Below are 26,927 nucleotides of genomic sequence, written 5' to 3' on the forward strand. Positions count from 1 at the left end.
CGGATCCGCCATGCACGCACGCACACACGACGGAAAGTGGTAGATCTCACCGACGGCCAGAGAAGCCCAGCAGCCGGAGAGATTTTACGTGGACTCCGGCAGTTGCGCCGCCGGAGGATAGATGGACCCTAGGCGAAACCCTAGGGGAAAAACCCGTGCCTGTAGGCGCATACTAGTATGTGTTTGCTGATGGAAAAATGATGCGGGTATCTTAATTCTCTCCACTCGCGGTAGACAGAAATCTCACGTGACTTGGGCCCTGTTTGTTTCAACTTCAACTTCAGTTGGCCTCGTATCCCGTGGATTCATTTCACCGGCAAAAGTGAGCTTTGCCACTGAAGTACACGTGCTTCAGAAATTGCACTGAAAATGGATTCAGCTTTACTGGCAAAGCATATTCCACATAGTTTGTTTCAGCTTCTGATTTTTTTTTTCGACGAGGATCTGTTACTTAAATCTGATGAAACAAACAAGGCCTTAGATGGTCTTCAATTGACACAGTATATCTACTGCCTTTCTTTCGCTCAGTTTAGATCGGTAGTTAACTTTTCACCACAATATTCATATAAATGATCTTACCGAAACACGGATATTTTGTGCCATTTTTATTGAGATTTTTTTATGCATAAGTCGTTGGTGTTAGCTGTCTTATTTGATCTTAATTAATCTTTCCACCCCCGCATGAACCTCGAAAATGGTGGCTCAAAACATTCACTTAGATTAGATGTAAGGAAATCTTAGGCTTTATTCTGCGACATTTACGCACACCAACGTACCAGGTGAGTAAAGAGGAGGCAGCTTCTCGTTGATGCGTCATAATCTAGCAGCGAAGTAGAGTAGATTGACGACTAAGTGAAATTATTTGACGCTCTCAGATCACGGTGCAGCCATACCCGACAGCAGCATGGCAGTGGAGACATGTGTGGTATCCTCGTTAGCAATGGATGGGTACCACGATATTCCATAGGAGTTGCCACTAAAGCGTTCCATAAATGATCATGAACTGGAGAAATATTTGGGGAAGAAGCCTAGTACCACATGCTTTTTTTTTCTCATCACAATTATCTTTGTTTTTCTATCGTTATTGTAAAAAGCCTCGCTCCTATGGCGGACGAAACATGTCGTCAAGGCTGATAAGGGAGAACAGACACTATGAGAAGGTTGAAGACCTGTGGAGAGGGGGTGTACATCCACCCATCATCTCTCGCGTGCTAATCTGGGGCATCCATCTCTACCTTCAATTTTTCTACTTTTGAACCATAAGAATTAAGAGCTGTGTTTCTATTGTGGTCTCCCCCCATGCTATTAGGCTGGATAATTTCTCCAACTCAAGTAAAAGAGTTTGAATTATCAAAATTCTAAGTCATAGTATTTTTTAGAGAACGATGACACTTTATTAATCAAGCAACACTACAAAGAGTCTCCTGGATATACACTCTGGAGTAGAATGAAAAACAGAAATACCACTAGAGTTCTTTAAAGACTTAACTAGAACGTACGTGAACTAAACCATTAGATTGCCGATCAACATGCTTGAAGATCGCCCGAAGCGAGGCAGTCTAAGGCGAAGATCACCATGGAACATTCATCCCGTGTTAGGTAGCATAAAGAGCAAATGTCTCGTCATGTCATGATCATGCTCCTGCTGAAAGGAACGGGTTACAAGACGAGCTTTGTAGCACTCAAAAGAACTATCGGGGTGAGTCTTAACCTTGTAGACCCACTAGGGCCGGTCCTGAGATTTTGGGGGGCCAGGGCAAAACAAGAACCAGGGGCCTTATATATTATCTTAATTTTTCCTTTTCTAACTTTCTAGATGCAAAGTCGCTGATGATGATATCAATATCAATCGTATTTAATAATATCTTTTCAATCTGTATCTTACCTAACCAAATCTGCCTTGGCACATTTACAGACCTCACATCATTTTCGTCATTATATATTTATTTATAAGATGCATATGCTTCTTGCAGTACGACAAAAATAATCACATAAGGAAGCATACCTCGGCCGTTATGAACACATCAGTTGCCTCCTTATACATTTTCTTCTTCATTAGCAAATTGAGAAATAAACAGAAGATTCATTGTATTACTTGATATCATATGCAGATACAAAAACATCATTTTGTGATACTGATCTAAAATGAAAATTTCACAAGGAAGGGACCATCTGAATCCCTTGGAGATAATCCAATTTCTTTTAATCCAAGCGATTCATGGGGACTACTATTTCTTCCGCATAGAGCAAGAAAAGGGCAGAAATCTCAAAAACCATACAAACTGACAGGATTCAATTAAAAAAAGAGCAATGCGATCCTTACCTACCATAGTGTTAAGACGAGCCTAGAGATTTCTCCTCCACCACCGTTGACGCCGCGGCGAAGGCCTTCCCACGATTGGGGGGAACTGGAGTTTGACATGATCGGTGGACTGGAAAAAACGAGACATGTGTTGTGACAAAATTTCAAGTCAGGATTTGAAAACATAGCTTTGGAAACAAAAACGACAAATTCAACATCTAATAGTACATAGCATAAGTTGGGCTTTAGATTTGGCCCATTATCACACTAATGTCAAAATTGTCATTTTTTATGTCAAGAAATATTTCAATTTTGATACAAATTTTTGTGACAACATACTTTGGTATTGTGCCAAAGTGGTAGATTATTTTCAGATTTTTTAAAAAGTTCTACGGCGTCTGATAAATCGGTAGCACCACAAGTGCGGGTGCACTGGATACATTCCTGGGGGCGCCCCCCTAACTTGTAGGGCAAGCTAGAGGGGGCGAATTGGAGGAGGACTCCTCCCTCCTTGTGGAGCCCCCTCCCCTCCCTCCAACCTATATATACTAGAGTTTTTTTTGCCCTTTGAGCACACAAGTTTTTGGAGCCTCCTCTAGTTCTCTAGTTCTAGTTCTAATTTAAAGTTGATCTAATTAGAGCTAGACCTAGATCTCTCTAACCCTCATAATAGAGAAGCCATGTGCGGTTCTCTTCTTCTCCCTCTAATTCCCTGTCGATGATTAACTCTGGACGGTGAAGCACTGCCGGATCATGAAACATGTATGCATGCATTCCGTAGAGAGGTCGTGCTTTCAGTCTTCGGTTCGTGGTACCGTTTGCGAACGGTTCGTGGGACTTCAAGAACGATCTACACCAACTCTTCTTCCACTGCAGCTCGAAGCTGGTAACAATCCGATATAAACCTATAATGCATCTTCATAGTGTTTCTGGTTTGATCGTAGGACCAATTTTTTAGTTTTCTACTACATTTCCCAACACAGCCATGAGTGAAATTCCGGTAGGACCACATGGCATTTTCTGAAACCATATTTTTCTAATCTAACTTGTCATGTTGCCAACATTGGGTGTCAATTTGCATGTCAAGGGTGGACATGCAACTGGGGTGGATAGGTTGTGTGTGAAGGGTGGACATGTAACTAGGTCGGATAGCAAAAAGTAGTCTATCAGGAGTGGACATGCCACTAGGTTGAGAGGTGAGTTGTCTGTTGAGGATGGACATGTGACTGGGTCGGGCGAGTTGAATGTCAAAGGTTAACATGCAATTGGGTCGTTTGAGTTTGGTCAAGGGTGGATATGCAACTGGGTCGGGGCGAGTTGCGTATCGATGGTGGGCATGCAATTGGGTCGGTTGAGTTTCGGGTCAATGGTGAACATGCAGCTAGGTTAGGGCGAGTTGCATATCTAAGGTGGACATGCAAGTGGGTCGTTTGAGTTTTCGAGTCAAGAGTGGACATGCAACTGGGTCGGGCGCGAGTTGCGCTTCGAGGGTGGACATGCAACTGGGTCGGTTGAGTTTCAGGCCATGGGTGGACATCCAATGAAGGAAATATGCCCTAGAGGCAATAATAAAGTTATTATTTATTTCCTTATTTCATGATAAATGTTTATTATTCATGCTAGAATTGTATTAACTGGAAACATAATACATGTGTCAATACATAGACAAACATAGTGTCACTAGTATGCCTCTACTTGACTAGCTCATTAATCAAAGATGGTTATGTTTCCTAGCCATAGACATGAGTTGTCATTTGATTAACGGGATCACATCATTAGGAGAATGATGTGATTGACTTGACCCATTCCGTTAGCTTAGCACTTGATCGTTTAGTATGTTGCTATTGCTTTCTTCATGACATATACATGTTCCTATGACTATGAGATTATGCAACTCCCGTTTACCAGAGGAACACTTTGTGTGCTACCAAACGTCACAACATAACTGGGTGATTATAAAGGAGCTCTACAGGTGTCTCCAAAGATACATGTTGAGTTGGCGTATTTCGAGATTAGGATTTGTCACTCCGATTGTCGGAGAGGTATCTCTGGGCCCTCTCGGTAATGCACATCACTATAAGCCTTGCAAGCAATGTGGCCAATGAGTTGGTTACGGGATGATGCATTACATAACGAGTAAAGAGACTGCCGGTAACGAGATTGAACTAGGTATTGAGATACCGACGATCAAATCTCGGGCAAGTAACATACCGATGACAAAGGGAACAACGTATGTTGTTATGCGGTTTGACCGATAAAGATCTTCGTAGAATATGTAGGAGCCAATATGAGCATCCAAGTTCCGCTATTGGTTATTGACCGGAAACGGTTCTCGGTCATGTCTACATAGTTCTCGAACCCGTAGGGTCCGCACGCTTAACGTTACGATGACAGTTTTATTATGAGTTTATAAGTTTTGATGTACCGAAGGTTGTTCAAAGTCCCGGATGTGATCATGGACATCACGAGGAGTCTCGAAATGGTCGAGACATAAAGATTGATATATTGAAAGCCTATATTTGGATATCGGAATCGTTCCGGGTGAAATCAGGATTTTACCGGAGTACCGGGAGGTTACCGGACCCCCCCCCCGGGGGGGGGGCTTAATGGGCCTACATGGGCCCTAGTGGAGAGTAAGAGAGGAGGCAAGAGGTGGGCTGCGCCCCCTCCCCTCCCTAGTCCGAATAGGACAAGGAGAAGGGGGCGGCGCCCCCCCTTTCCTTCCCCTCTTCCTCCTCTTTCCCCCCTTCTCCTTCTCCAACTAGGAAAGAAGGGAGTCCTACTCCCGGTGGGAGTAGGACTCCCCCTTGGCGCGCCCTCCTTGGCCGGCCGCCCCCTTCCCCTTGGCTCCTTTATATACGGAGGCAGGGGTCACCTCTAAACACACAAGTTGATCTTCGTGATCGTTCCTTAGCCGTGTGCGGTGCCCCCCTCCACCATATTCCACCTCAGTCGTGTCGTAGCGGTGCTTAGGCGAAGCCCTGCGTCGGTAGAACATCATCATCGTCACCACGCCGTCGTGCTGACGGAACTCATCCCCGACACCCTGCTGGATCGGAGTCCGGGGATCGTCATCGAGCTGAACGTGTGCTGAACTCGGAGGTGCCGTACGTTCGGTACTTGGATCGGTCGGATCATGAAGACGTACGATTACATCAACCGCGTTGTCATAACGCTTCCGCTTTCGGTCTACGAGGGTACGTGGACAACACTCTCCCCTCTCGTTGCTATGCATCACCATGATCTTGCGTGTGCGTAGGAATTTTTTTTGAAATTACTACGTTCCCCAACATCCAACTGGGTCAGGCGAGTTGCACGTCGAGGATGGACATCCAACAAATTCGTTTGAGTTATTGAGTCAAGAGTGGACATGTGGTTGGGTCCGGGCGAGTTGTGTTCCGATGGTGGACACGCAACTGGGTCATTTGAATGTTTGAGTCAAGAGTGGATGTGTAACTGGGTCAGGGCAAGTCACGTTTCGACGGTGGACATGCAACTGGGTCGGACTAGTGGGTAGGGGATCAGGCAAGTTTCATACTGAGAGTGGACATACAACTAGGTCAGGTTTGGAGTGATTTGTGTGTCGACGATGGACTTGCTACTGGGTCGGGTCGGGATAAGTTGTGTTTCGAGGGTTGACATGAAACTAGATCAGGTCAGGGATAAGTTGTTTGTCAAGGATGGTTATGCAACTAGTTCGGGTCAAAAAAAAGTTGTGTGTCGGACAAGTTGCGTGTCATCCTCGCAATTGGGTTACAACGAATTAAAAATATCCATGTTTGTAGTGAAATTGTACAATGTTAGTAATTGCCTTTCCAGTGATTAATGAGATTGCACGATTAATGAGTTTGCACGAAAAATTCAGTCTTTTAATTGTGTGGTGCTTTAGATGTGCACAAAAGACTGAATTCTTGACTCGTGTGGTGCTCTAGCAAAACCGTCAATAGCTAAAAATCATCCCTTTGTTCCGAGTGATTGACAAAAAACTACCACTTTAGGGGTTTTCGTCCCACTGAACTATCACTTTTTAAAAAGTGACCAAAAACTACCAAAATAATTTAATTTTGTGACTAAAAACTAGAATAATGGTCCGTTTAGACGATTTAAACACGTTTATGACAGGCAGGGCCCGTCTGTCAGGGCTGACGTGGCGGGAAAGTCAACTTCATTACTCTGGATTGTTAAGTGGACGCTACACGTCAGCATCAGCCATCTTCTTTCTCCTTCCTCTCCCCGTCCAAATCTCGCTCAGCGCTGCCGTCCTTCCCAGTGCTGTCGTCCTCTCCCCGTCCCGGTGGGATTCTCCTCGGCGCCACCTTCCTCTCCCCGTCCCGGTGGCCTACTCCCCGGCGCCACCTTTCTCTCCCTGTCCCGGTGGCCTCCTCCCTAGTGCCTTCTTCTTCTTACCGGCCTCGCAGCCTTTTCCCAGGCGCCGCCGCACACCACCCGGTGAGGAACTTCCTCAGCTCCCGCGCCTATGTCCTCGCGCCGCCCCGTGTGATGAAGCCATGTACCTAGGGTAGGGTCATGGACCTATCCAAAGTATCCTCCCCAAGGACATCTCTAGAAGAAACTACCTTTCAGTCGACCTGGAAGGACTTCACTCGACGATGATGCTACTCACTCGACCATGATGCTACTCACTCGACCGCCAGGAGATCTAGAGTCACTCTGCACACAAACGGTCTGTCATTAAGTAGTCTTTATGGTCATGATAGCACTTTATGTGGGCGTTACTAGTAACCCCCTGCCTTAATGTACTTTAAACCCTGCATAACCGAGGGCTGGAGAGGGCTGGCGAACTCTATATAAGCCATCCCCCTCCTCAGTGTAAAGGGTTCACACCCCTGTAACTCATACGCATATAAACCAGTCGACCGCCTCCGGGCTCCGAGACGTAGGGCTGTTACTTCCTCCGAGAAGGGCCTGAACTCGTAAATCTCTTGCGTATACAACTACTCCATAGCTAGGATCTTGCCTCTCCATACCTACCCCCCTTTCTACTGTCAGACTTAGAACCACGACAGTTGGCGCCCACCATGGGGCAGGTGTCTTAGCGACTTATTGGAGAAGTTGCAATTTTTTCCGATCTCCTTCACCATGGTATCAGGCGGAGTTTTGGTCAAGGGCCGCGAGATCCATCTCGGCGCGGTCACGTTCATCGCCGACGACTCTGCTTGGCTTCAGGAGGCTCCACTCGACATCGACGTGCTCCCGGTCCGCGGAGCGACACACTTTCACGTGTGTGTCCGCGGAGTCCTCCTACGGCAACCGTCGACCCAGTATCGGTCGATCGTTGTGTCATCCTCCCTTCCTGCTTCCCGCTGGCACAAGCGCTCCGGTCGGTCGAGGCTTCAGCGGTGGGTGAGGCACGCGGTGGCCCGCCAGTCGGCCATCCCCCAAGTCGCGGCAATCGAGCCCGATGAATCTCTCTACGGCATGTTCGACCTGTCGAGTGGCTCCGCAGAGACTGCATCCGAGTGCGACAGCAGTGATCCAGCGGCGAAGGTCCTAATGATCAATGGACCGCGCAGTCCTCCCGGCTTCCCCCACGCCGACGGAGGCGACGGTGGAGGCGACCCAGCGCAGGTCCACGAAGAGTATCAACCCGAACCACTCACTTTGCTGCAAAGGGAAGATCTTCGCCGCCGGAACATGGATGCGCTGCATACTCCTATCATTGGAGAAACCCCCGAGGCTCGCACCTTAGAGGACGCGCGTTTCGCCAACCTGGCTGAGCGCACTCAACTGGAGAACCTCCAGCGAGCACTCGACGAGCGTGCACGGCAACGAGTTCCGGACTCCATTCGACGTCAGCTCTTTCCACCATCGACTCAGGTATATCGAACTCCGATTCAGAATTTAGCAGCTGCAGCCCGTATAGCAGAGTCAATTCAGCCTTCCCAGTCAGAGGCTGGCAGAGGCTTGCTGCAGATCAGAGATTTGCTCCGGGCAGCAGGAGATCAAAATTCAGCCGTATCGCATTCGCGGAACAGGATTCACAGCAGATCCGTCGTTGCGAATTCAGTCCAGTCGGCCCATAGCCCTAGATCGCCCCCGAGGCGTGAGGAACGTGGAGGTCGGCGTGATCAGTATGATGACCGATTTGATCGCGATGATCGGCGTCAAGTGCCTACTCCACCCCCAAGAGGTGGGTCGTATGCCCTCGACAGCAAGATGACAGACGCCAGCACAGTGCTGGGCGAAGGGTTCCAGTCGACCCCAGAGAACCAGGCTTTGATGCGAGATCCATCATGGTTCAAGGTTTGGTCGATCGGAACAGAGCTCACCGAGAAGGCCATGACAGAGATGTGCCCACCAGCAGCAGAGTTCATGTTTCGGGACCAGAGTGTTTTAGCAGAGCCATCAGGGCCGCGGTGATTCCTCCCAATTTCAGGTTGGCGACTGGAGTTAGTAAGTTCACCGGTGAGTCCAAGCCCGATACTTAGCTTGAATGTTGGGGAACGTAGTAATTTCAAAAAAATTCCTACGCACACGCAAGATCATGGTGATGGCATAGCAACGAGAGGGGAGAGTGTTGTCCACGTACCCTCGTAGACCATAAGCGGAAGCGTTATCACAACGCGGTTGATGTAGTCGTACGTCTTCACGACTCGACCGATCCAAGTACCGAACGTACGGCACCTCCGCGTTCAGCACACGTTCAGCTCCGATGACGTTCCCTGGGCTCCAATCCAGCAAAGCGTCGGGATAAGTTCCGTCAGCACAACGGCATGGTGACGATGATGATGTTCTACCGGCGCAGGGCTTCCCCTAAACTCCGCGACGATATGATCGAGGTGGAATATGGTGGAGGGGGGCACCGCACACGGCTAAGGAACGATCCGTAGATCAACTTGTGTGTCCTAGGGTGCCCCCCTGCCCCCGTATATAAAGGAGCAAGGGGGAGGCCGACCGGCCCCTTGGGGCGCGCCAAGGAAGAGGAGTCCTCCTCCTAGTAGGAGTAGGACTCCCCCTTTCCTACTCCTACTAGGAGGGGGAAAGGAAGGGGGAGAGGGGGAAGGAAAGAGGGGGGCGCCGGCCCCCCTCCTAGTCCAATTCGGACCAGAGGGAGAGGGGGCACGCGGCCCACCCTGGCCGCCCCTCTCTCTTCCCACTAAGGCCCATGTGGCCCATTAACTCTCCCGGGGGGTTCTGGTAACCCTCCGGCACTCCGATTTTCTCCGAAATCACCCGGAACACTTCCGGTGTCCGAATATAGTCATCCAATATATCAATCTTTATGTCTCGACCATTTCGAGACTCCTTGTCATGTCCGTGATCACATCCGGGACTCCGAACAAACTTCGGTACATCAAAACTTATAAACTCATAATAAAACTGTCATCGTAACGTTAAGCGCGCGGACCCTACGGGTTCAAGAACTATGTAGACATGACCTAGAACTATTCTCGGTCAATAACCAATAGTGGAACCTGGATGTTCATATTGGTTCCTACATATTCTACGAAGATCTTTATCGGTCAAACCGCATAACAACATACGTTGTTCCCTTTGTCTTCGGTATGTTACTTGCCCGAGATTCGATCGTCGGTATCCAATACCTAGTTCAATCTCGTTACCGGCAAGTCTCTTTACTCATTACGTAATACATCATTTCATAACTAACTCATTAGTTACAATGCTTGCAAGTCTTAAGTGATGAGTATTACCGAGAGGGCCCAGAGATACCTCTCCGACAATCGGAGTGACAAAACCTAATCTTGAATTATGCCAACTCAACATGTACCTTAGGAGACACCTGTAGAGCACCTTTATAATCACCCAGTTACGTTGTGACATTTGGTAGCACACAAAGTGTTCCTCCGGTAAACGGGAGTTGCACAATCTCATAGTTGTAGAAACTTTGTATAAGTCATGAAGAAAGCAATAGCAACATACTAAACGATCAAGTGCTAAGCTAACGGAATGGGTCAAGTCAATCACATCATTCTCCTAATGATGTGATCCCATTAATCAAATGAAAACACATGTCTATGGTTAGGAAACATAACCATCTTTGATTAATGAGCTAGTCAAGTAGAGGCATACTAGTGACACTATGTTTGTCTATGTATTCACACATGTATCATGTTTCCGGTTAATACAATTCTAGCATGAATAATAAACATTTATCATGATAGGAGGAAATAAATAATAACTTTATTATTACCTCTAGGGCATATTTCCTTCACTCTCCCACTTGCACTAGAGTCAATAATCTAGATTACATAGTAATGATTCTAACACCCATGGAATCTTGGTGTTGATCATGTTTTGCTCGTGAGAGAGTCTTAGTCAACGGGTCTGCAACATTCAGATCCGTATGTATTTTGCAAATCTCTATGTCTCCCACTTGGACTTGGTCCCGAATGGAATTGAAGCGTCTCTTGATGTGCTTGGTCCTCTTGTGAAATCTGGATTCCTTTGCCAAGGCAATTGCACCAGTATTGTCATAGAAGATCTTCATTGGTCCCGATGCACTAGGTATAACACCTAGATTGGAAATGAACTCCTTCATCCAGACTCCTTCATTTGCTGCTTCCGAAGCAGCTATGTACTCCGCTTCACATGTAGATCCCGCCACGACGCTTTGTTTAGAACTGCACCAACTTACAGCTCCACCGTTTAACAAAAATACGTATCCGGTTTGCGATTTAGAATCGTCCGGATCAGTGTCAAAGCTTGCATCGACGTAACCATTTACGACTAGCTCTTTGTCACCTCCATATACGAGAAACATATCCTTAGTCCTTTTCAGGTATTTCAGGATGTTCTTGACCGCCGTCCAGTGACCCACTCCTGGATTACTTTGGTACCTCCCTGCTAAACTAATAGCAAGGCACACATCAGGTCTGGTACACAGCATTGCATACATGATAGAGCCTATGGCTGAAGCATAGGGAACTCCTTTCATTTTCTCTCTATCTTCTGCAGTGGTCAGGCATTGAGTCTGACTCAACTTTATACCTTGTAATACAGGCAAGAACCCTTTCTTCGCCTGATCCATATTGAACCTTTTCAACACTTTATCAAGGTACGTGCATTGTGAAAGTCCAATCAAGCGTCTTGATCTATCTCTATAGATCTTAATGCCCAATATGTAAGCAGCTTCATCGAGGTCTTTCATTGAAAAACTTTTATTCAAGTATCCTTTTGTGCCATTCAGAAATTCTATATCATTTCCAATCAACAATATGTCATCCACATATAATATTAGAAATGCTACATAGCTCCCACTCACTTTCTTATAAATATAGGCTTCTCCAAAAGTCTGTATAAAACCATATGCTTTGATCACACTGTCAAAGCGTTTATTCCAACTCCCTTAGGATCGACAAAACCTTCCGGTTGCATCATATACAACTCTTCTTCCAGAAATCCATTCAGAAATGCGGTTTTGACATCCATCTGCCAAATTTCATAATCATAAAATGCGGCAATCACTAACATGATTCGGACAGACTTAAGCATCGCTAGGGGTGAGAAAGTCTCATCGTAGTCAACCCCTTGAACTTGTCGAAAACCTTTCGCAACAAGTCGAGCTTTATAGACAGTTACATTACCGTTAGCGTCAGTCTTCTTCTTAAAGATCCATTTATTCTCAATGGCTTGCCGATCACCGGGCAAGTCAACCAAAGTCCATACTTTGTTTTCATACATGGATCCCATCTCAGATTTCATGGCTTCTAGCCATTTTGCGGAATCTGGGCTCATCATCGCTTCCTCATAGTTCGTAGGTTCATCATGGTCAAGTAACATGACTTCCAGAATAGGATTACCGTACCACTCTCGTGCAGATTTTATTCTGGTAGACCTACGAGGTTCAGTAGAAACTTGATCTGAAGTTTCATGATCAATATCATTATCTTCCTCACTAATTGGTGCGGATGTCACAGGAACTGATTTCTGTGATGAACTACTTTCCAATGAGGGAGCAGACATAGTTATCTCATCAAGTTCTACTTTCCTCCCACTCACTTCTTTCGAGAGAAACTCTTTTTCTAGAAAGGATCCATTCTTAGCAACGAATGTCTTGCCTTTGGATCTGTGATAGAAGGTGTGCCCAACAATCTCTTTTGGGTATCCTATGAAGACACATTTCTCCGATTTGGGTTCGAGCTTATCTGGTTGAAGTTTCTTCACATAAGCATCGCAGCCCCAAACTTTAAGAAACGACAACTTTGGTTTCTTGCCAAACCATAGCTCATAAGGCGTCGTCTCAACGGATTTTGATGGTGCCCTATTCAATGTGAATGCAGCCGTCTCTAAAGCATAACCCCAAAATGATAGCGGTAAATCAGTAAGAGACATCATAGATCGCACCATATCTAGTAAAGTACGATTATGACGTTCGGACACACCATTACGTTGTGGTGTTCCGGGTGGCGTGAGCTGCGAACCTATTCCGCATTGTTTCAAATGTAAACCAAACTCGTAACTCAAATATTCTCCTCCACGATCAGATCGTAGAAACTTAATTTTCTTGTTACGATGATTTTCTACTTCACTCTGAAATTCTTTGAACTTTTCAAATGTTTCAGACTTGTGTTTCATTGAGTAGATATACCCATATCTGCTCAAATCATCTGTGAAGGTGAGAAAATAACGATATCCGCCACGAGCTTCAACATTCATCGGTCCACATACATCTGTATGTATGATTTCCAACAAATCTGTTGCTCTCTCCATAGTACCGGAGAATGGTGTTTTAGTCATCTTGCCCATGAGGCACGGTTCGCAAGTACCAAGTGATTCATAATCAAGTGATTCCAAAAGTCCATCAGTATGGAGTTTCTTCATGCGCTTTACACCGATATGACCTAAACGGCAGTGCCACAAATAAGTTGCACTATCATTATCAACTCTGCATCTTTTGGCTTGGACATTATGAATATGTGTATCACTACTATCGAGATTCAATAAAAATAGACCACTCTTCAAGGGTGCATGACCATAAAAGATATTACTCATATAAATAGAACAACCATTATTCTCTGATTTAAATGAATAACCGTCTCGCATCAAACAAGATCCAGACATAATGTTCATGCTCAACGCTGGCACCAAATAACAATTATTCAGGTCTAAGACTAATCCCGAAGGTAGATGTAGAGGTAGCATGCCCACCGCGATCACATCGACTTTGGAACCATTTCCCACGCGCATTGTCACCTCGTCCTTAGCCAGTGCTCGCTTATTCCGTAGTCCCTGTTTCGAGTTGCAAATATTAGCAACAGAACCAGTATCAAATACCCAGGTGCTACTACGAGCTCTAGTTAGGTACACATCAATAACATGTATATCACATATACCTTTGTTCACTTTGCCATCCTTCTTATCCGCCAAATACTTGGGGCAGTTCCGCTTCCAGTGACCAGTTTGCTTGTAGTAGAAGCACTCAGTTTCAGGCTTAGGTCCAGACTTGGGTTTCTTCTCTTGAGCAGCAACTTGCTTGTTGTTCTTCTTGAAGTTCCCCTTCTTCTTCCCTTTGCCCTTTTTCTTGAAACTAGTGGTCTTGTTAACCATCAACACTTGATGCTCCTTCTTGATTTCTACCTCCGCAGCCTTTAGCATTGCGAAGAGCTCGGGAATTGTCTTGTTCATCCCTTGCATATTATAGTTCATCATGAAGCTCTTGTAGCTTGGTGGCAGTGATTGGAGAATTCTGTCAATGACGCTATCATCCGGAAGATTAACTCCTAGTTGAATCAAGTGATTATTATACCCAGACATTTTGAGTATATGCTCACTAACAGAACTATTCTCCTCCATCTTGCAGCTGTAGAACTTATTGGAGACTTCATATCTCTCAATCCGGGAATTTGCTTGAAATATTAACTTCAACTCCTGGAACATCTCATATGCTCCATGACATTCAAAACGTCGTTGAAGACCCGTTTCTAAGCCGTAAAGCATGGCACACGGAACTATAGAGTAGTCATCAGCTTTGCTCTGCCAGACGTTCACAACATCTGGTGTTGCACCTGCAGCAGGCCTGGCACCCAGCGGTGCTTCTAGGACGTAATTCTTCTGTGCAGCAATGAGGATAATCCTCAAGTTACGGACCCAGTCCGTGTAATTGCTACCATCATCTTTCAACTTTGCTTTCTCAAGGAACGCATTAAAATTCAACGGAACAACAGCACGAGCCATCTATCTACAACAAACATAGACAAGCAAAATACTATCAGGTACTAAGTTCATGATAAATTTAAATTCAATTAATCATATTACTTAAGAACTCCCACTTAGATAGATATCTCTCTAGTCATCTAAGTGATTACGTGATCCAAATCAACTAAACCATAACCGATCATCACGTGAGATGGAGTAGTTTTCAATGGTGAACATCACTATGTTGATCATATCTACTATATGATTCACGCTCGACCTTTCGGTCTCTGTGTTCCGAGGCCATATCTCCATATGCTAGGCTTGTCAAGTATAACCTGAATATTCCCCGTATGCAAAACTGGCTTGCACCCATTGTAGATGGACGTAGAGCTTATCACACCCAATCATCACGTGGTGTCTGGGCACGACGAACTTTGGCAACGGTGCATATTCAGGGAGAACACTTCTTGATAATTTTTAGTGAGAGATCATCTTAAAATGCTACCGTCAATCAAAGCAAGATAAGATGCATAAAGGATAAACATCACATGCAATCAATATAAGTGATATGATATGGCCATCATCATCTTGTGCTTGTGATCTCCATCTTCGAAGCACCGTCGTGATCACCATCGTCACCGGCGCGACACCTTGATCTCCATCGTAGCATCATTGTCATTACGCCATCTATTGCTTCTACGACTATCGCTACAGCTTAGTGATAAAGTAAAGCAATTACAGGGCGTTTGCATTTCGTACAATAAAGCGACAACCATATGGCTCCTGCCAGTTGCCGATAACTTCGGTTACAAAACATGATCATCTCATACAATAAAATATAGCATCACGTCTTGACCATATCACATCACAGCATGCCCTGCAAAAACAAGTTAGACATCCTCTACTTTGTTGTTGCAAATTTTACGTGGCTGCTACGAGCTTAGCAAGAACCGTTCTTACCTACGCATCAAAACCACAACGATAGTTCGTCAAGTTAGTGCTGTTTTAACCTTCGCAAGGACCGGGTGTAGCCACACTCGATTCAGCTAAAGTGAGAGAGACAGACACCCGCCAGTCACCTTTAAGCACGAGTGCTCGCAACGGTGAAACAAGTCTCGCGTAAGCGTACGCGTAATGTCGGTCCGGGACGCTTCATCTCACAATACCGCTGAACCAAAGTATGACATGCTGGTAAGCAGTAGGACTTGTATCGCCCACAACTCACTTGTGTTTTACTCGTGCATATGACATCTACGCATAAAACCTGGCTCGGATGCCACTGCTGGGGAACGTAGTAATTTCAACACTTTTCCTACGCACACGTAAGATCATGGTGATGGCATAGCAACGAGAGGGGAGAGTGTTGTCCACGTACCCTCGTAGACCGTAAGCGGAAGCGTTATCACAACGCGGTTGATGTAGTCGTACGTCTTCACGACTCGACCGATCCAAGTACCGAACGTACGGCACCTCCGTGTTCAGCACACGTTCAGCTCAATGACGTTCCCCGGGCTCCAATCCAGCAAAGCGTCGGGGATGAGTTCCGTCAGCACGACGGCGTGGTGACGATGATGATGTTCTACCGGCGCAGGGCTTCGCCTAAACTCCGCGACGATATGATCGAGGTGGAATATGGTGGAGGGGGGCACCGCACACGTCTAACGAACGATCCGTAGATCAACTTGTGTGTCCTAGGGTGCCCCCCTGCCCTCGTATATAAAGGAGCAAGGGGGGAGGCCGACCGGCCCCTTGGGGCGCGCCAAGGAGGAGGAGTCCTCCTCCTAGTAGGAGTAGGACTCCCCCTTTCCTACTCCTACTAGGAGGGGGAAAGGAAGGGGGAGAGGGGGAAGGAAAGAGGGGGGCGCCGCCCCCCCCCCCCTAGTCCAATTCGGACCAGAGGGAGAGGGGGCGCGCAGCCCACCCTGGCCGCCCCTCTCTCTTCCCACTAAGGCCCATGTGGCCCATTAACTCACCCGGGGGGGTTCCGGTAACCCTCTAGCACTCCGGTTTTCTCCGAAATCACCCAGAACACTTCCGGTGTCCGAATATAGTCGTCCAATATATCAATCTTTATGTCTCGACCATTTCGAGACTGCTCGTCATGTCCGTGATCACATCCGGGACTCCGAACAAACTTCGGTACATCAAAACTTATAAACTCATAATAAAACTGTCATCGTAACGTTAAGCAAGCGGACCCTACGGGTTCGAGAACTGTGTAGACATGACCTAGAACTATTCTCGGTCAATAACCAATAGTGGAACATGGATGTTCATATTGGTTCCTACATATTCTACGAAGATCTTTATCGGTCAAACCGCATAACAACATACGTTGTTCCCTTTGTCTTCGGTATGTTACTTGCCCGAGATTCGATCGTCGGTATCCAATACCTAGTTCAATCTCATTACCGGCATGTCTCTTTACTCATTACGTAATACATCATTTCATAACTAACTCATTAGTTACAATGCTTGCAAGGCTTAAGTGATGAGTATTACCGAGAGGGCCCAGAGATACCTCTCCGACAATCGGAGTGACAAAACCTAATCTCGAATTATGCCAACTCAACATGTACCTTTGGAGACACCTGTAGAGCACCTTTATAATCACCCAGTTACGTTGTGACATTTGGTAGCACACAAAGTGTTCCTCCGGTAAACGGGAGTTGCCTAATCTCATAGTTGTAGGAACTTTGTATAAGTCATGAAGAAAGCAATAGCAACATACTAAACGATCAAGTGCTAAGCTAACGGAATGGGTCAAGTCAATCACAACATTCTCCTAATGATGTGATCCCATTAATCAAATGACAACACATGTCTATGGTTAGGAAACATAACCATCTTTGAGCTAGTCAAGTAGAGGCATACTAGTGACACTATGTTTGTCTATGTATTCACACATGTACCATGTTTCCGGTTAATACAATTCTAGCATGAATAATAAACATTTATCATGATAGGAGGAAATAAATAATAACTTTATTATTGCCTCTAGGGCATATTTCCTTCATTGAAGACTACCGAGTGGCTGTTCAAATTGGCGGCGGCAATGATGAGGTAGCCATGAAACACCTGCCTCTTATGTTGGAGGGCTCGGCCAGAGCATGGCTGAATCAGTTGGCGCCTGGCAGTATTTACACTTGGGAAGATCTTGCCCGAGTGTTTGTCAGAACATTTGAAGGAACTTGCAAGCGACCAGCAGGGTTGACAGAGCTGCAGGTTTGTGTGCAAAAGTCGAATGAGACTCTGAGAGATTACATCCAGAGGTGGATCAGTTGCACCATACGGTGGAGAATGTATCTGATCACCAGGCAGTCTGTGCCTTCAAAGAAGGCGTTAAGAACAGAGAGTTAAGTTTGAAATTCGGTCGGACCAGAGACATGACCCTGAGTAGGATGATGGAGATTGCTGCCAAGTATGCCAATGGTGAAGAAGAAGACCGACTCCAGAGTGGCAAGTACAAGCCAACCGCTCATGAAACTGGGGGAGGGAACTCCAGTCGGAAACAGAAGCGGAAAGCCGAGCCAGCTGCTCCTGGAGAAGCCTTGGCCGTGACTCAAGGAAAGTTTAAAGGGAAGCCCAAAGCTCCTTGGAACCCCAAGAAGGTGAAAGATAAGGAGGGAAATGACGTGATGGATTTGCCATGCCACATTCACACGAAGAAAGACAAGGAGGGTAACTTCATTTACCCGAAGCATACCACTCGACAGTGTCGACTCTTGATACAGCAATTCCAAGGGAAACAACCCAAGGACAAAGAAAAGGAGTCGGACAAAATTGAGGACAAGGGAGATAGTGATGAGGAATATCCCCATGTGAATTCCACTCTGGTGATTTTTGCTGACGTTGAGAGCAAAAGTCGATTGAAAGTTATCAAGCAAGAAGTGAATATGGATGCTCCGGAGACTCTCAATTATCTGAAATGGTCTCAGACTGCCATCATCTTCAACCAGTCCGATCACCCGACACACATAGCCACCCCTGGGAGGCAAGCTCTGGTGGTCAACCCAGTCGTTGAAGGCACTCGACTGACTAAAGTGTTGATCGATGGTGGCAGTAGCTTGAATATATTGTACGCAGAGACACTAAAAGGGATGGGCATTCTGATGTCCAGACTCAGTGCCAGCAACATGAGTTTCTATGGAGTCGTTCCTGGCAAGAAGGCTGCGTCACTCAGCCAGATAGCTCTTGATGTGGTTTTCGGAGATTCCAAACATTTCCGCAAGGAAAAGCTGACATTTGAGGTTGTGGATTTCCAGAGTGCCTATCATGCTATTTTGGGCAGGCCAGCTTACGCACGTTTTATGGCTCGACCATGTTACGTGTACCTCAAATTGAAGATGCCCGGCCCCAAAGGTGTGATCACTGTTACTGGTAATCGCAAGAAGGCGGAAGAGTGCTTTCAGAAAGGCTCAAAGATTGCCGATGCTCAGATGGTAGCAGAAGAGTGGCAGGAACACCAGAAAAATGCAGACCCGAGTGATTTGTTGCGAGCTAAGAAGCCTGCTACAGAGTTGGTGTTTCAATCGTCCGGTGAGACAAAGCCAGTTCACATCCACCCGATCGACCCCAACGCTGCTCCGATCAATATCTCCACAACACTCAACCCCAAATAGGAAGAAGCGCTCATCCAGTTCATCCGTGAGAACTGGGACATCTTTGCATGGAAACCTTCTGACATGCCAGGTGTGCCCAGGGGGCTGGCTGAGCACCATCTGCGAGTCGACTCAAAGGCAAAACCTGTCAAGGAACATCTATGGCGGTCCGCCGTACAGAAAAGGAAAGCCATTGGCGAAGAGGTGGCTCGGCTCTTAGCAGCAGAGTTTATCCGAGAGATTTACCACTCCGAGTGGCTCGCCAATGTTGTCATGGTCCCCAAGAAGGACAAAGTCACTTCGCATGTGCATTGACTTTAAACATATCAATCGGACCTGCCCGAAAGATCATTTTCCTCTCCCCCGCATCAACCAAATAGTCGACTCGACTGCGGGATGTGAGCGACTGTCTTTCTTAGACGCCTATTCCGGATACCATCAGATCCGTATGTATGGACCCAATGAGATCAAAACAGCTTTCATCACCCCATTCGAGTGCTTCTGTTATGTCACCATGCCATTCGGCCTCAAAAATGTCGGAGCCACATTCATGAGGATGATTCAGAAGTGTTTGCTCACTCAAATCAGTCGGAATGTGGAAGCGTACATGGATGATATTGTGGTCAAGTCACGCAAAGGTTCCGACCTGCTGACTGACCTTGCTGAAACATTTGACAACCTCAGGAGGTATGATATCAAGCTTAATCCATCAAAGTGCACATTTGGAGTTCCTGGCGGAAAATTACTCGGTTTTTTCGTTTCCGAACGAGGAATCGACGCAAATCCAGAGAAAGTGAGCACTATACTCCGAATGAAAAGACCTGTCCGTGTGCACGATGTTTAGAAGCTTACTGGTTGCTTGGCCGCTTTAAGTCGATTCATCTCTCGTCTCGGTGAAAAGGCATTGCCTCTTTACCGACTGATGAAAAAGTCAGACAAGTTCGAGTGGACTCCTGAAACTGATGCAGCATTTGCAGAGCTAAAAGCCCTGCTTTCCACCCAGCCGGTGCTTGCTGCCCCGATCAGCAAAGAGCCTTTGTTGCTTTACATTGCAGCGACAAGTTGTCAGTACTGTACTTACGATCGAGCGGGAAGAAGAAGGAAAGGCCTTTAAAGTTCAGCGCCCAGTATATTATATTTCTGAAGTTCTGACCCCGTCAAAGCAAAGATACCCTCATTATCAGAAGCTTGTATACGGGATCTGTATGACCACGAAGAAAGTTGCTCACTACTTCTCTGACCATACCATCACAGTCGTCAGTGACGCCCCATTGTCAGAGATTCTGCACAACAGAGACGCAACTGATCGAGTGGCAAAATGGGCGATTGAACTCCTTCCCCTGGATATCCGATTTGAGGCAAAGAAAGCTATCAAATCCCAAGCAATAGCATATTTCCTCGCCGAGTGGACTGAACAGCAACTACCGACTCAAGTTCACTCAGAGCACTGGACCATGTTCTTGAAGGAAATATGCCCTAGAGGCAATAATAAAGTTATTATTTATTTCCTTATTTCATGATAAATGTTTATTATTCATGCTAGAATTGTATTAACCGGAAACATAATACATGTGTGAATACATAGACAAACAAAGTGTCACTAGTATGCCTCTACTTGACTAGCTCGTTAATCAAAGATGGTTATGTTTCCTAACCATGAACAATGAGTTGTTATTTGATTAACGAGGTCACATCATTAGTTGAATGATCTGATTGACATGACCCATTCCATTAGCTTAGCACCCGATCGTTTAGTATGTTGCTATTGCTTTCTTCATGACTTATACATGTTCCTATGACTATGAGATTATGCAACTCCCGTTTACCGGAGGAACACTTTGGGTACTACCAAACGTCACAACGTAACTGGGTGATTATAAAGGAGTACTACAGGTGTCTCCAATGGTGGATGTTGGGTTGGCGTATTTCGAGATTAGGATTTGTCACTCCGATTGTCGGAGAGGTATCTCTGGGCCCTCTCGGTAATACACATCACATAAGCCTTGCAAGCATTACAACTAATATGTTAGTTGTGAGATGATGTATTACGGAACGAGTAAAGAGACTTGCCGGTAACGAGATTGAACTAGGTATTGGATACCGACGATCGAATCTCGGGCAAGTAACATACCGATGACAAAGGGAACAACGTATGTTGTTATGCGGTCTGACCGATAAAGATCTTCGTAGAATATGTAGGAGCCAATATGGGCATCCAGGTCCCGCTATTGGTTATTGACCGTAGACGTGTCTCGGTCATGTCTACATTGTTCTCGAACCCGTAGGGTCCGCACGCTTAAGGTTACGATGACAGTTATATTATGAGTTTATGCATTTTGATGTACCGAAGGTTGTTCGGAGTCCCGGATGTGATCACGGACATGACGAGGAGTCTCGAAATGGTCGAGACATAAAGATTGATATATTGGAAGTCTATGTTTGGACATCGGAAGTGTTCCGGGTGAAATCGGGATTTTACCGGGTTACCGGGAGGTTACCGGAACCCCCCGGGAGCCATATGGGCCATCATGGGCCTTAGTGGAAAGGAGAAAGGGGCAGCCCAAGGGGGCTGTGCGCCTCCCCCCTTCCCCTAGTCCTAGTAGGACTAGGAGAGGTGGCCGGCCACCCCTCTCCCTCTTTCCCCCTTGGGAATCCTAGTTGGAATAGGATTGGGCGGGAGTCCTACTCCCGGTAGGAGTAGGACTCCTCCTGCGCCACCTCCTCCTGGCCGGCGCCTCCTCCCCCCTTGGCTCCTTTATATACGGAGGCAGGGGCACCTCTAAACACACAAGTTGACACAAGTTGATCCACGTGATCGATTCCTTAGCCGTGTGCGGTGCCCCCTGCCACCATATTCCTCGATAATACTGTAGCGGAGTTTAGGCGAAGCCCTGCTGCTGTAGTTCATCAAGATCGTCACCACGCCGTCGTGCTGACGAAACTCTTCCCCGACACTTTGCTGGATCGGAGTCCGGGGATCGTCATCGAGCTGAACGTGTGCTCGAACTCGGAGGTGCCGTAGTTTCGGTGCTTGATCGGTTGGATCGTGAAGACGTACGACTACTTCCTCTACGTCGTGTCATTGCTTCCGCAGTCGGTCTGCGTTGGGTACGTAGACAACACTCTCCTCTCGTTGCTATGCATCACATGATCCTGTGTGCGCGTAGGAAATTTTTTGAAATTACTACGAAACCCAACAGTTAGCAATTGCCGCATTTTATGATTATGAAATTTGGCAGATGGATGTCAAAACTGCATTCCTGAATGGATTTCTGGAAGAAGAGTTGTATATGATGCAACCAGAAGGTTTTGTCGATCCAAAGGAAGCTAACAAAGTGTGCAAGCTCCAGCGATCCATTTATGGACTGGTGCAAGCCTCTCGGAGTTGGAATAAACGTTTTGATAGTGTGATCAAAGCATTTGGTTTTATACAGACTTTCGGAGAAGCCTGTATTTACAAGAAAGTGAGTGGGAGCTCTGTAGCATTTCTGATATTATATGTGGATGACATATTACTCATTGGAAATGATATAGAATTTCTGGATAGCATAAAGGGATACTTGAATAAAAGTTTTTCAATGAAAGACCTCGGTGAAGCTGCTTACATATTAGGCATTAAGATCTATAGAGATAGATCAAGACACTTAATTGGACTTTCACAAAGCACATACCTTGACAAGATTTTGAAGAAATTCAAAATGGATCAAGCAAAGAAAGGATTCTTGCCTGTATTACAAGGTGTGAAATTGAGTAAGACTCAATGCCCGACCACTGCAGAAGATAGAGAGAATATGAAAGATGTTCCCTATGCATCAGCCATAGGCTCTATCATGTATGCAATGCTGTGTACCAGACCTGATGTGTGCCTTGCTATAAGTTTAGCAGGGAGGTACCAAAGTAATCCAGGAGTGGATCACTGGACAGCGGTCAAGAACATCCTGAAATACCTGAAAAGGACTAAGGATATGTTTCTCATATATGGAGGTGACAAAGAGCTCACCGTAAAAGGTTACGTTGATGCAAGCTTTGACACTGATCCGGACGATTCTAAATCGCAAACCGGATACGTGTTTACATTAAACGGTGGAGCTGTCAGTTGGTGCAGTTCTAAACAAAGCGTCGTAGCGGAATCTACATGTGAAACGGAATACATAGCTGCTTCGGAAGCAGCAAATGAAGGAGTCTGGATGAAGGAGTTCATATCCGATCTAGGTGTCATACCTAGTGCATCGGGTCCAATGAAAATCTTTTGTGACAATACTGGTGCAATTGCCTTGGCAAAGGAATCCAGATTTCACAAAAGGACCAAACACATCAAGAGACGCTTCAACTCCATCCGGGATCTAGTCCAGGTGGGAGACATAGAGATTTGCAAGATACATACGGATCTGAATGTTGCAGACCCATTGACTAAGCCTCTTCCACGAGCAAAACATGATCAGCACCAAGGCTCCATGGGTGTTAGAATCATTACAGTGTAATCTAGATTATTGACTCTAGTGCAAGTGGGAGACTGAAGGAAATATGCCCTAGAGGCAATAATAAAGTTATTATTTATTTCCTTATAATCATGATAAATGTTTATTATTCATGCTAGAATTGTATTTACCGGAAACATAATACATGTGTGAATACATAGACAAACAAAGTGTCACTAGTATGCCTCTACTTGACTAGCTCGTTAATCAAAGATGGTTATGTTTCCTAACCATGAACAATGAGTTGTTATTTGATTAACGAGGTCACATCATTAGCAGAATGATCTGATTGACATGACCCATTCCATTAGCTTAGCATCCGATCGTTTAGTATGTTGCTATTGCTTTCTTCATGACTTATACATGTTCCTATGACTATGAGATTATGCAACTCCCGTTTACCGGAGGAACACTTTGGGTACTACCAAACGTCACAACGTAACTGGGTGATTATAAAGGAGTACTACAGGTGTCTCCAATGGTCGATGTTGGGTTGGCGTATTTCGAGATTAGGATTTGTCACTCCGATTGTCGGAGAGGTATCTCTGGGCCCTCTCGGTAATACACATCACATAAGCCTTGCAAGCATTACAACTAATATGTTAGTTGTGAGATGATGTATTACGGAACGAGTAAAGAGACTTGCCGGTAACGAGATTGAACAAGGTATTGGATACCGACGATCGAATCTCGGGCAAGTAACATACTGATGACAAAGGGAACAACGTATGTTGTTATGCGGTTTGACCGATAAAGATCTTCGTAGAATATGTAGGAGCCAATATGGGCATCCAGGTCCCGCTATTGGTTATTGAACGGAGACGTGTCTCGGTCATGTCTACATTGTTCTCGAACCCGTAGGGTCCGCACGCTTAAGGTTACGATGACAGTTATATTATGAGTTTATGCATTTTGATGTACCGAAGGTTGTTCGGAGTCCCGGATGTGATCACGGACATGACGAGGAGTCTCGAAATGGTCGACACATAAAGATTGATATATTGGAAGCCTATGTTTGGACATCGGAAGTGTTCCGGGTGAAATCGGGATTTTACCGGGTTACCGGGAGGTTACCGGAACCCCCCGGGAGCTATATGGGCCTTCATGGGCCTTAGTGGAAAGGAGAAAGGGGCAGCCCAAGGGGGCTGCGCGCCTCCCCCCTTCCCCTAGTCCTATTAGGACTAGGAGAGGTGGCCGGCCACCCCTCTCCCTCTTTCCCCCTTGGGAATCCTAGTTGGAATAGGATTGGGGGGGGGGGGGAGTCCTACTCCCGGTAGGAGTAGGACTCCTCCTGCGCCTCTCTCTCTTGGCCGGCGCCCCTTCCCCCTTGGCTCCTTTATATACTGAGGTAGAGGCACCCCAAAGACACAGAAGTTGACACAAGTTGATCCACGTGATCTATTCCTTAGCCGTGTGCGGTGCCCCCTGCCACCATATTCCTCGATAATACTGTAGCGGAGTTTAGGCGAAGCCCTGCTGCTGTAGTTCATCAAGATCGTCACCACGCCGTCGTGCTGACGAAACTCTTCCCCGACACTTTGCTGGATCGGAGTCCGGGGATCGTCATCGAGCTGAACGTGTGCTCGAACTCGGAGGTGCCGTAGTTTCGATGCTTGATCGGTTGGATCGTGAAGACGTACGACTACTTCCTCTACGTCGTGTCATCGCTTCCGCAGTCGGTCTGCGTTGGGTACATAGACAACACTCTCCCCTCGTTGCTATGCATCACATGATCCTGTGTGTGCGTAGGAATTTTTTTGAAATTACTACGAAACCCAACAGTGGTATCAGAGCCTAGGTTATTTATGTTGATGTTATATGCACGAGTAGAACACAAGTGAGTTGTGGACGATACAAGTCATACTGCCTACCAGCATGTCATACTTTGGTTCGGCGGTATTGTTGGACGAGACGACCCGGACCAACCTTACGCGTACGCTTACGCGAGACCGGTTCCCTCGACGTGCTTTGCACAGAGATGGCTTGCGGGCGACTGTCTCTCCAACTTTAGTTGAACCAAGTATGGCTACGCCCGGTCCTTGCGAAGGTTAAAACGGAGTCTATTTGACAAACTATCGTTGTGGTTTTGATGCGTAGGTGAGATTGGTTCTTACTTAAGCCCGTAGCAGCCATGTAAAACATGCAACAACAAAGTAGAGGACGTCTAACTTGTTTTTGCAGGGCATGTTGTGATGTGATATGGTCAAGGCATGATGCTGAATTTTATTGTATGAGATGATCATGTTTTGTAACCGAGTTATCGGCAACTGGCAGGAGCCATATGGTTGTCGCTTTATTGTATGCAATGCAATCGCGATGTAATGCTTTACTTTATTACTAAACGATAGTGATAGTCGTGGAAGCATAAGATTGGCGAGACGACAACGATGCTACGATGGAGATCAAGGTGTCGCGCCGGTGACGATGGTGATCATGACGGTGCTTCGGAGATGGAGATCACAAGCACAAGATGATGATGACCATATCATATCACTTATATTGATTGCATGTGATGTTTATCTTTTTATGCATCTTATCTTGCTTTGATTGACGATAGCATTATAAGATGATCTCTCACTAAATTATCAAGAAGTGTTCTCCCTGAGTATGCACCGTTGCCAAAGTTCGTCGTGCCCAGACACCACGTGATGATCGGGTGTGATAAGCTCTACGTCCATCTACAACGGGTGCAAGCCAGTTTTGCACACGCAGAATACTCAGGTTAAACTTGACGAGCCTAGCATATGCAGATATGGCCTCGGAACACGGAGACCGAAAGGTCGAGCGTGAATCATATAGTAGATATGATCAACATAACGATGTTCACCATTGAAAACTACTCCATCTCACGTGATGATCGGTCATGGTTTAGTTGATTTGGATCACGTAATCACTTAGAGGATTAGAGGGATGTCTATCTAAGTGGGAGTTCTTAAGTAATATGATTAATTGAACTTTAATTTATCATGAACTTAGTCCTGATAGTATTTTGCAAATTATGTTGTAGATCAATAGCTCGCGTTGTTGCTTCCCTGTGTTTATTTTGATATGTTCCTAGAGAAAAATTGTGTTGAAAAATGTTAGTAGCAATGATGCGGATTGGATCCGTGATCTGAGGTTTATCCTCATTGCTGCACAGAAGAATTATGGCCTTGATGCACCGCTAGGTGACAGACCTATTGCAGGAGCAGATGCAGACGTTATGAACGTTTGGCTGGCTCAATATGATGACTACTTGATAGTTTAGTGCACCATGCTTAAACGGCTTAGAATCGGGACTTCAAAGACGTTTTGAACGTCATGGACCATATGAGATGTTCCTGGAGTTGAAGTTAATATTTCAAGCAAATACCCGAGTTGAGAGATATGAAGTCTCCAACAAGTTCTATAGCTAAAAGATGGAGGAGAATCGCTCAACTAGTGAGCATG

This window comes from Triticum dicoccoides, chromosome 5B (assembly GCF_002162155.2).
Source record: "Triticum dicoccoides isolate Atlit2015 ecotype Zavitan chromosome 5B, WEW_v2.0, whole genome shotgun sequence".
NCBI lineage: Eukaryota > Viridiplantae > Streptophyta > Magnoliopsida > Poales > Poaceae > Triticum > Triticum dicoccoides.